Here is a 12,181-nt window from a genome sequence, read left to right on the forward strand (position 1 = left end):
GCAAATACTGTAGGTGCTCCAAGCGCTAGGATCTCTAGGATCTAGCATCAGCTTGGCCCCACTATGCCAACTATTTCCAAATGCCACACTCCTCCCAGGGCCACCAGACCCTTTGTGACCCACTCCTCCCCACATGGCAAGGAACCTTCCTGTTTCTGGAGAGTCATCATCCATCCCCGCACAGCAGAAGAGATTAATTCTTGACAGATTCATCACACTGCCCTCAGCTGATCTATGACTGCTCAGCAGATTAATCACTGCAGAAATACTAACTGCCCTGAACTCTACTCTCTGGGTACGCAGTAACCACCAAAAAAGTACCAGAAGGAAAGAACATAAGAACAGCCATATTAGGTCAGACCAAAGGTCCATCTAGCCCAGTATCCTGTCTTCCAACAGTGGCCAATGCCACGTGCTTCAGAGGGATATTAAAAGAACTGAGGTTTAAGAGCTGAGTCAGCGATGTTTAATGATGGGATATCTACGTGGCGGTCTCAGCAGTATAGCCAGTGAGGAAGGATGAATCAGCAGTTAGGGTGCTAATCTGAGAGACCTGGGTTAAATTCCTTTCTCTGCCACAGACTTCCTGAGTAACATTCAGCAAGTCATTTAGCCTCTCTGTGCCTCAGTTCCCCCTGTATAAAATGGGGATAATAGCACTTCCCTTCCTCAGAGGGCTGTTGTTAGAATAAATATGTTAAAGATTGTGAGGCACTTGGATACCACAGTAAGAGGGGTCAGTACTTAGGGTAAATACAGAGAGCACAGTGCTGAGAGATCAGATAGCACATGTCCATATAAAAACAAGCTGGTTCCTTTGGCCTCACATTTTACTCAGCCAAAGATATAAAAATCTGAACAGAACAGGACATTATTTTTACCCTGTAAACACAAAGCATCTGTAAGTTATTTAAACATCAACAGCAACTGCACTTATGTAGATTTCATCAGAGAATCTCAAAATCACTTTACAAACATTATTTAACTCAGCCACACAGATGAATTATTATCCCTATTTTACAGATCGAGTAGTTGAAGCACAAAGGACTGTGATTACTGCTATTTTTACTGAGTGCCTTTAGTGTATCTGGTGTTGTTCAAGGATCTTCTGCTACTACTACAAAAAAAGTCAGACAATACACTACACAACAGCTTCATGAGAACATAGGTGATGGTCCAATCTTGGGATCAGCAGAGCAGATGCCTTTGGAGGAGGGGAGAGATGTGTTACTGTTATATTTTACTGGGGGAATTATGTTTTTATTTTTAATTTGTTACTTAATTGTCACTGAACATTATTATTTACTACTTAGATACCACACTTGAGAATTGGGCAATAGATATGCTTTGCAACGAAGCTTTTTTTAAGGCACAATATGAACAAAGGAAGGAGTCCGTTTGGCATGATAAAATAGCTGAAGCCAATCAACCATTCTGTTACATTCAGCCTCCTTAAACTCCACTGGTAATGTCTGAAAACAGACTTTCATGAAGTACAGCTATTACAAAAAGAGTTTGATTAAGTTTATATATGCCTTCAGTGACTGCTTGCACCCCATGTAGTGCATTCTAGAGATGATTTTCTCTTTGTTTGCAGCAAAAAAGTTTCCCAAAACGATAAAACATATTTATGCTAATCTTTCAAACAGCTCCATCTTCTGGCATATCCATTCAACACTACATTCAAAAATCATGACTCACTTATTATCAGTTGTTAATTTTGTTTGGTTTGTAATAAACGGTGTCTGCAAAACATATGGTGAGAACTGTGAACAATAAACATCTGACTGCGAGTGCTTCTGTAGCAATCTCTGAAGGGAAGGGAAGAGAAACTTCACTTTCATCGCTCAACACTGAGGGTTGACTGTACAGACAGTTGTCAGAACAACAAGCGCTCAAGAAAAAAATATTGACATAACTCTTGAATAGCATGAAGGGGCGATTCTGCCACCCTTACTCACTCTGATTATTATTCACTTTTCTATGCCCTGACTGATGAAAATACTTAAGCACATGCTTAACTTTAATCACGTGAGAAAAAACATTTTAACTTCAATGGGACTCCTCATACGCTTAAGATTAGGCATGTGCTTAAGTGCCGTGCTGAATCAGGGACGACAGGGGCCTGATTCAAAGTGCGCTAAAGACAACTGGAGTCTTTCTCTTGACTACAATGGGCTCTGGATCACACCCCAAGTGAGTTGTCCAAGTGAAATCCAGAGGACTAACATAGAGAGATACTACTCAGCAAGGAGTAATGGTGGTAGAACCTAGCCCTAAACTATGAAAATTGGAAAAGATACAACAAAGAAGCTGCTACAAAGCTTTACACATAAACTTAAAGATCTAAACTGCTGATTTACAATGCCACTTGCATGACTGAGAGGAAGAATAAACTGAAATGGCAGACAGAATTCCCTTCTAAAGAGACTGTACAAAACACATAGCTAGAACAACAGATTCTTAACAGAGGAAGATTATAAAGGCCACATTCTGGCCTCCAGTTCTGACTTTAATAAGAGTATGACCATTCACATCCAAAGTTGTAGGATCAGAGGGATCTTACAAATACTTCCCTCTGGACTTCACTGTGACTATTCACAGCAGAAAGCACTATGTCTGATAGTGAACCTTGGTAGGATTCAGCCCACATGCTAGAGAGCAGTATTCAGCCCACCTTGAGCAAAGCACTTAAGTATATGCTTAAAATTTAAGCACATCATTTAAACACATCTTTAAGGCCTACTGAAGAACAAAAAAGATTTAAACAGGTTTAAGTTCTTTGCTGAATCAGGAAATAGAACTTAATTCATTAACGGTCAGACTACAAAGCGCCTGCTCACACTGGTGAGTAGTTACTCAAAGAAGCAGCTCCTTCAGTAGACTTCAGTTACCTGAATGAGTAATTTAATTGCTCACCAATGTCAGGGACTCACATTCCAGACCTAGCTTTCCCGTATCTTAATAGGAGTGAAAAAACAAGAAATCATGTTTCAGAGTCCATGGGTCCAACAAATTAATTTCTAATACAAAAATCTATTTATGTAGTAATTTCTTTAAAAAAAAATTCACATTTCCCTTAAAACTGTAATAAGCCCTTCATATAATGAATAATTTGTGAAAGCAGCTGATTGGATTTTATCCAGCAATCTCTGATATTCCTTACCCTTTCCTCTTTGACAAGTTGAAATCCGGAGCAAGCGAAAATAAAAGGTTATTCAAATTGTATTGAAATATATTTCCATTTTTGTACATTATCGAATGGAAGTGAAGGCTTTAAAAAGTACTTCACTTTAAATGACAATTTACTAAAATTAAAAACATTTTACTTTGAGGATGACAAGTGACTAAAGCCCTCAATCCTGCAAACACCTAAATTTACTCAGGTGAATATTCCCACTGACTACTCATACGAGTAGAATTACACACATCCCTAAGTGCTGGCAGAATGAGGATCTAAGCCCTCAAAACATCTTTTGCAGGGCATGTCAATCTTTTGTTGCGCAGAAAACCATAAGCAGCTGCCATGTGACAGTCTTAGATTACGAAGAGCTCCCTAAAAGGCTAAATCTTACAATGAAAAAAGAAATTTAATACTACCAAATCACTGCATGTACTGGTAAAACAATATCGTGATCCAATAACCTAGAAGCTATCCAACTGCAAACAAGCAGATCAGGAAACTTGGCAAGTAAGAGAGTATTCTACATGCACAGCAAAGAATAAAAATATGAAAAGATTCTTGTATATTAATGCATTAAACTTGTGCAAGCACACTTTACCACAAAAAATGTTATGATTTACATTACGCATTATCAACCATGAACTAAACTTCCTGGTATAAAACCACAAAGATGACAAAACTGCCCTATTTACATCAATGAAATCAAGAGTTAGAATGTTTGGAATGGAGCTATTACAAAGTACTCCTGCAATGAAATGTAAGGAAAACTTTGTGAAGACTGAGCTAAATAGCATAGAGGTTATATAAGTTTGTACTCTATTTATTTACTAAGTTGCGTGTTTTATAAATACACAGACATAAATAGACAGATTTTCTTAAAACAGAACAAGAAATTTCCATCAAACTCTGTGGGCCCCAGTTCAATGAAGCCAAATATTGCTATTGTAGATTGTACATGCCACTGCTAATTTTACACTAAACCAACTCCGCAAAATAAAAAATAAATTTTCATGACTTTGTCTGATGCTAACCCCTAGAATGAGCGATAGCAAATATACATAACTTTACTACTGTGAATCTCACAGATTTCAATGGGACAGATATATGGTAGTAAAATTGAGCATATGCATAAGCATTTGCAGAATCTACGTCTAATTGTGCCTTTTTTCAGAAGAGTATACTGCAGTAAAAGTGTTCATACTAAAACAGTCCGGGTTTTGCCTACAGTGGGGAAAAGTATTGAGTTAGGGAATGCATTAACTAACCTATTCTAACTAACATGACGTTAAACAAATTTTGCACCAAATGTGGACAAGGACAATCCTATTTAAAAATGCATCAGCTGGTCATAGTTACATTAGGATTAGCTCCACTAAAGTCTATGCATTTTAACGGCTGTAAGACACTGTCCATGGGTTTAATCCTGCAACACTGAAGTCAATGAAACCTTTGCTATCAACCTCAATGAGTGCAGGATCAGGCAGTATTTTTGAATCACCTTCCATATTTACAAGTCAAAGCTGGGAGCAATTTGACCCTTTATGTATGGTTTTGATTAAACAATGAAAAGGAAATAAATATACAGGACATATTCCCAAATCCCCTGCAAAGCTTGGGCCTGTTGCCATTGACTCCAGTGGGAGCAGGAGCAGGGTCCTTAGCATTTTAGTATCTTTCCTTTCTGTACTCTAAAAACAGTTTGATTTGATTACACATAAAACAAGTCATATGCTTGAAATTTATTAGACTGGAAAAGTATGCACCAGATCATTCTAATAAGCAGAACAATGAATCATCATCTACATTAGAACTAACTATATTCGGTTCAGACCAGCGAGTGCCTGGCTCCACATCCTCTGCTTCTGGGGCGAGACTCACCCTTCAGCTCTTGCCTGGATTTTCCTTTCATCAACCCACTACTCAGTCACCCTTTTGCCCTTTCTTGCACTGCCTCACCCTATAAAAGGAACCGAACAATAAATACAAACCTTTCAAGTGTGAAAATTCCAGTGCTGGGAAATAATTATTTATCATTTTGTGGCTCAAACAGTTTACAAAAGCTAGAGGGAGAACGGGGTGGAGGGGGGAACTCATCTAATTCTGAATGTTTATGTCTGGGAATATATTGCAAGGTGATCAGAGATCCCAGATTTTCTCAAGGCCTGCTCCAGTGTCTTAGATGTTCCACCGTTAATAGAGATTTTGTTGAATTATATATATAGGCCAACACCAAAGCAGAAAACTTCAGTGACAGAAAGGTTGAGTTATGAAAAATAAAATTGATATTACACTAAAACAGCTAAACTACATTAAACAGGTGGTCAGAGCAAGGGGTGTGTCTCCTGTTCTTGGCTTTGCCACTGACTTACTTCTCTATGTCTCAGTTTACCCATCTATTATACGGATATAATACCATTTTATAAACTTCCCACAGGAATTTTGTGATGTTAATTTATGTTTTTAAAACCTTGGATGAAAGGCATTATCGAGAATTGTAAATTATTGCTATTAGAACATAATAAACTACAAAGTAAAGAAAATAATTCAGGGAGGAAAAGTTATCAGTAGAGCTGGTCAAAAAAAATTTAGATTAAAAATGTTTTTCAATAAATTGGAAATGAAAAATGTACCCATTCCCCCGCAAGCACACTTTCTTTCCTCCTGTCCCTTCTCCTCTCCGCCCTTCCCCACACCTCCACCCCCAGTTTTCCTGCTGAATTCAACAGAATGAATGATGTTGGGGAATTTTGTTTGTTTCATTTTCTTTCTTCCTTTTGCAGCTTTGCAGTTTTTGAAAGTTTCCTCAACTTTGGACAACTTGCAGCTTGTTAAAAAAAAAAAAAGAACCCCCCCCCCCGGACATCATTTATTCTATTGTATCCAACAATAAAATGAAAAAGAAGGAAAGAGAAAAGCAGTGGGGAGTGGAAAAAAATAAAAACAAAACTTAAAGATCAAAGTATCTAAACATTTTGAGAAAAATCTTCAGGAAAAGTTTCAGGAACCAAAACATCATTCAATTTCTAAATCCATGGAACAAAGATGACTTCAACATATACTGCCAAGTTTTTTTCATTTTTCGACCTGCTCCAGTCTGTAGCTAATGGAAACGAAGAATGAAAACCATCCTAAAAATTAATCATAGATAGGACCACATGCTATATTTCAGATTCAAAGTAAAGCTTTCCCGACTTTAGGGGTATTCTCATCTCGCTCTCAGAGATGCATATGACCCCAATACTGTAGCATCTTAGTACTTCTCAGCCTTCAGTGTATCTTTACAGCAGCTCTGTGAGGCAGGGAAATGCCTTTATCCCCATTTTACAGGTGGTGAATGGAGGCTAATAATAATTACTATTATTAGCGTACTATGAACTATAAGAAAAAGTTATAAGTAAGACTAATGCCCAAATCCTCAAAGGTATTTAGGTGCCTAATGCCCGTTGAAATCAATGGAAATTAGGCCCATAACTACCTTCTGAAGATCTCAATTTAAGTGACTTGGCCAAAATCACGCAGGAAGTCTGTAGTAGAGCACGGAACTGAATCCAGGTCTTCCCAAACCCCAGGTAAATGCCTTAAAAAGCAGACTACCCTTCCTGATCCAATTTGCATGTTTAGCAGGATAAGAGCTCTCCTTTGGAATAACAGTGTGGGCAAGTACCCCAAGCACTCCTTTCCTGCTTTATTAAACAAAAACAATAAATGCTCTTCCCAGGGATCCTCTCTCAGGATCGCTCAGACCTAGATCAGAGATGGGCAAACTACGGCCCGCGGACCACATCCGGCCCGCGGGACCGTCCTGCCCGGCCCCCGAGCTCCTGGCCCAGGAGGCTAGCCCTGGCCCCTTCCCCGCTGTTGCCTCTCCCCCGCAGCCTGAGCTCGCTCACTCCGCCGTCGGCGCAATGCTCTGTGCGGCGGGGCTGTGAGCTCCTGGGGCAGCGCAGCTGCGGAGCCCAGCCTGACCCGGTCTCTGTGCTGTGTGGCAGCAGCGACAGTGTGGCCCAGCTGTAGCGCCATCAGCCACCGGTTCTCCAAGCAGCGCGGTAAGGGGGCAGGGAGGTTGGATAGAGGGCAGGGGAGTTCGGTGTGGTGGTCAGGGGGTGGCGGTGTGGATAGGGGTCGGGGCGGTCAGGGGAGTGACTAGGGGGTTGAATGGGGGCAGGGGGTCGGGGAGGGTAGTCAGGAAGGAGGGGGGGGTGGATGAGGGAGCGGGGGGCAGTCAGGGGACAGGGAGAAGGGGTGGTTGGATGGAGCAGGGGTCCAGGGAGGGCCGTCAGGAATGAGAGGTGGGGTTGGATGGGGCGGTCAGGGGACAGGGAGAGGGGGTGTGTGGATGGGGCAGGAGTGCCGGGGCGGGGGCATCAGGGAACAGGGGGGGTTGGATGGGGCAGGAGTCCCGGGTGGGTGGAGGCAGACAGGAGGTGGGGGCCGGGCCACAACCCCCTCCCCTAACCGGCCCTCCATACAATTTATGAACCCCGATGCGGCCCTCAGGCCGAAAAGTTAACCCGCCCCTGCCCTAGATCCTCCTTCCCCCAGAGAGAAACATCTGCCTAACAACTCACATGCCTCAGTAGGTCAGCATACTCACTTAGCCCAGTGTCAGCCCCTGCTACCAGACTGGGACATTTCATGCTAACAATTCCAGCTTGTTACTGTTAATTACGAAGGGAAAACTGTTAAATTTCTTAAAAGTTTACAGCGATAATGGAAAGATTTCTAGATATTTCAGATTATTATTTCTGCAATGATACCAATTCTCATGGCTTTACCATGTCTCTCACAATGTTTGGTGTTAGATCCTGGAGGGATGAATCTCCGCTCATTAAAAAAAATAATCTTATGGTTGGAGAGAAATGCTTGACAGTGTGAAACCTCAAGGCCCAAGAATCAGAAGGCAAATCAAAAGAACCCATTAAAAAAAAAATCTAATTTTTTTTAAGTTGATCTCATGATTTGGGGGCGTGGGGTGGGAATGGAGGGCTGACTCATGATTTTTGAATACTGGGGATTGGCAAGTCTGGTATTGCAGTAAATCATGGCTACTGTGCTAGCAGAGGTACAAACAAGAGTCAACAGGTAGACATTCAGTATGTAATAATCTACATAATACAGAGTCCTATTATAGGCACCTCACGCAGCAATATCTATAGTTAAAGTTGCCTGACACTTTCAATTGTAAGACTGTTTTCAGTTGCATACATATAAAATTTTGCCAAACTGTTTGGGCTGAAATGTTTTATGTCGGTCATCGGCCTAAGGCACTTTCCACACTTTTTTGGAAAGTTTCACCTAAAACAGTTCAGCTGCTTCCGAGAACGAGGTGAGGGGAAAATGCGTTGTTTTGCCCGTGTTAAAACTACCTTACAATTGTTTTGGCAAGAAACTCTAGAGCCTCCGTGCTTTGCAGCAGGGACTTGAAATTTGGCAGGAGGGTCATGCTGGTGTTAGCGATGTGCCTTTTTCTGTCCTTTAAAAAAAAAAAAAAAAAAGGAGCCCAAATCATTCCTAGTTATAAATCTCTGGAAAAAAAAAAAGCACTTTGCATATGCTCAGTATTAAGAATCTGGAGGATAGTTTCTCTAAAGATTCTGTCTGCACCAAGCATGTGCGCTCCCCCTCACAGCCTCTCTATGCTAACCAGATGGTGCATGCACCATCCCCAGAGACCAAATGAACATGTCCCATCCCAGGACTGAGCAGGGCTTCCCCTGCAATTGCTACTCTCGGCTGCTGTGTGCCAGAGTGGGGCTAGGTGCCAGAACTGAGAGCAGGCCGATTGTGTCCTCTGTGCACTCAGTGCTCCCCCTGCCAGTGCCCAAGGCAGAGAAGAGGAAACACCTTGACTCGTATGCAAAGGGGTGAGAGAACAGCACAGGAGGAGAATCGGAGCTGGTGAGGAAAGGGGTCAAGAATAGAGCTGGTTGGAAATTTTCAGACAAAGCTTTTTTGGGGGTTGGGAGGGTCATAAAATGCTAATTTGTCAAAACCCCAAACTCTTCATGGGAATATACTGAAAAACTTCCATTGCGAAAGGCTTTTCAGGTCCAGGATGTAATTGCTGGTTAAAACCCACCCCAGAATAGCCTGGGATGGAGGAGAGCAGCACAGCCTGAGTGTCCCACATCCCAGGTGAGTGCCCTAACCACTGGCTATCAGCTATTTTAGGGCAGATCTCTCTCTAGTTTTTCATGAAAAACATTGAAAGGTCTTGGTTTCATTCTAATGTGGAATGGGAACGTTTTTGAAAAATCTAAAAATGTCATGGGAGGGGAAAACTTTTTCCTGATCTAGCTAGGAGCTGGGAAAGGGCAAGGAACACGGATGGGAACAAGGGGTGCATGAGACGGGCTAAGGCTAGTGCTGAAGGGGAAGGGAGTAGCAAGGGTGAAAAGGGGCTTGGAAAAAATAGTATATAATCACATAATTAAAGACTGTCATAATACTACTCACAAGAGGGCCAAAAGAAGGTTGCACAGGAAACCTTAGTGCCGGCATTTCCTAACTTTTGAGTGCTTGGAGGAAAAACTTGACATCTGCTTTGCTTCAGTCAATATTTAACATCTCAGGTCAAAAAAATATTAGCAATCACCTGAAGAGAAATTTTTATATATATATATACTTAATCAGAATCAAATCTTGGTTGGTTACTCTACAGCTGCTAACTGCTAGAGCAAAGATTAGCCCTGTAAACAGATCACTGTATCCATGGTAAAGTGTCATTCAATTTTTAACTTTTTAACACATAAGAAGGTACTTTGTTAACTGCTAGGAACCAGAAGGTCATTATTGCTACTATAAACTGTGAAAACGGAAAAAACAATCATCTGGTTATGGGACTGGGGGAGAGCCAAGGGCTCTCAGCTCCTCCAGCTGGTTACTGACTGCCAGGAAATGCCCTCACCATCATTCATTATTCCTCAGTCCAAAATTTTGTTTAGCAACCTGTTTCTTTTTAAAAAAATTGTTTTCACAGTCAGGGGAACTTCCAATTTGTACTGAAAATAAATGGCAAAAACGTGAATCAGCTGTTAGTAAAGCCTCCCAGACCGCAAGGACAAATGTTGCTATGAACATTTCACTTCTTCTCCTTTGGCCAAAAGACGTTTACAAAGTTTTTGCAGAATGGTTCTCTCGGAAACTATATCAAGGTAGTGCCGCCACTCCACTGCCTCACACATAACAATTCTTTTCCCATCTTCACCACTTGAACGCAGGAGCAATGTTCAGGAAAGCATCTACAACATGGGACAACACTTATTTAATTCGGCAGATCTGTTTTGGCCTTCCAGAAGTACATCCACTGAAAGCAGACTGCATGCTACAGTCTTTGGTCCCAATCCTGCTCCTTTGAAGAGCTCTGCTGACTTCAGTGGGGGTCTGCCCATACAGAGGTCATTGCAGGAACAGATTCTGCCACTCTTATTTGTGTTAGCTGGTGCTTACTTCACCCTTGAAAAGGTGGCAACATCTGATTTTTATTTATTAGGAGCATTATTTCTCAACTATCGGTTAAATAGTGATAGTTTTAACATTAGCTGATGTGTTAAAATGACATGATTATCCAACTCCAGTAGGTACCACACAAAATGTAGTGCCCAAGTCCCGAAGAGATATGCCCAGAAATATCAAATACACACAACTTTTGGGGAGGCTTCCAAAACCTTGCATAAGAATCCAACAATGGAAACAGCATGCTTTTTTGCTACAGAAATGGACACAATGTTTTTAAGGCATTGGGTGTTTTTTTTAATATACAATATGATTTTCGCCAATCACAGTCCAGAAATAATACATATTTAACGTATTTTCACACAATTAACATTTACAGCCCTGATGCTAAGAGGCCAACTACCACTGAAGGAAGATCAGAGCATCTATTTTTAATGATGCAACTTGTTCCAAATACACCATACCCCAAACAATTATTAATTTTTTGGACTTGCCCCTGAGTAGTTATTTATAGCACCAGAGTATACTTACAAATAAAGAGGTTTTTTAGTCAAACACATGAAAAGGAACTGGAAAACCAGAAGGGTCATTCATTGCTTCACTGTTTCTCAGGCAATTCACATTATCTCTAAAGTACAGTACTGTGATGGAGAGAAGAGAGTTAAAAGTACCAAAACAGTTGCCCCCCAAGCCAATATAAGCAATCACTATTGAAGTCACTCAACATAATTATAATTGTCGTGCTATACTGGATCACTAGAGAACAACTCTTGCTTCCACTAAAGTCAATGGCAAAACTCCCGTTGATTTCAATGAAGCTAGATTTTGGCTCTTAAATCTTAACTCTATTTAATCTGGCAAGTGTTAACAGTTTTGTTTGTACAAAATTTAATAATGTAATTTAAGTAATAATCTTGGATATTTGTTATATCAGTTGATGTAAAGGGTAGTTTAGGCTGAAAATCTAGGATTTTTTAAAGAAAAATATTACAAAACTCACATAAGAAGAAATTATTTTCATCAATTATTTTCTTTTAAATTGCAATTGAAACTCTTCCTTGTGAATTTAATCATCCACTGGACATGTGTGCAAGACTGACGAGGCAGCATTACCCTAAAGCACAAGAGCTGCAAAGTGAAACTGACCAGGAAGAGAAGCAAAACTGCCCTGCCTGCTTCAACTGTTCAAGATAAATATCAGAGGGGTAGCTGTGTTAGTCTGGATCCGTAAAAAGCAATAAAGAGTCCTGTGGCACCTTATAGACTAACATCTGTTAGTTTGTTGCTTTTTACAAGATAAATATAATGCAGAAAGCAAGTGAACAGCATAAGGAGCACATCAGACTTTGTAAATTTTCAGTTTTATTCATGTAAAGCACTACTTGTAATACAGATCATAAAAAAACAGATGAAGGATGATTTTGTGATTAAAGCATCAGGAGCTTGGGTTCTATTCCTGCCTCTACCTCAAACTCCCTGTGTGACGAATTGGGTAATTTTGTCATATTTAATTTTAACCTGCCAGTGTCCTTTTAATTAGAG

The 12,181-nt window shown here is 40.7% G+C and overlaps 1 protein-coding gene across 3 annotated transcripts in view; it reads right to left on the reverse strand.

Annotated features, from left to right (window-relative positions):
- The window catches only part of LDAH (lipid droplet associated hydrolase), a 187,337-nt gene that overhangs the window by 160,370 nt on the left and 14,786 nt on the right, over positions 1-12,181 (reverse strand). The window lies entirely within an intron of this gene.

Source organism: Terrapene carolina, unplaced genomic scaffold (assembly GCF_002925995.2).
Source record: "Terrapene carolina triunguis isolate 2854851 unplaced genomic scaffold, T_m_triunguis-2.0 Scaffold42, whole genome shotgun sequence".
In the NCBI taxonomy this organism is placed as follows: Eukaryota; Metazoa; Chordata; order Testudines; family Emydidae; genus Terrapene; species Terrapene triunguis.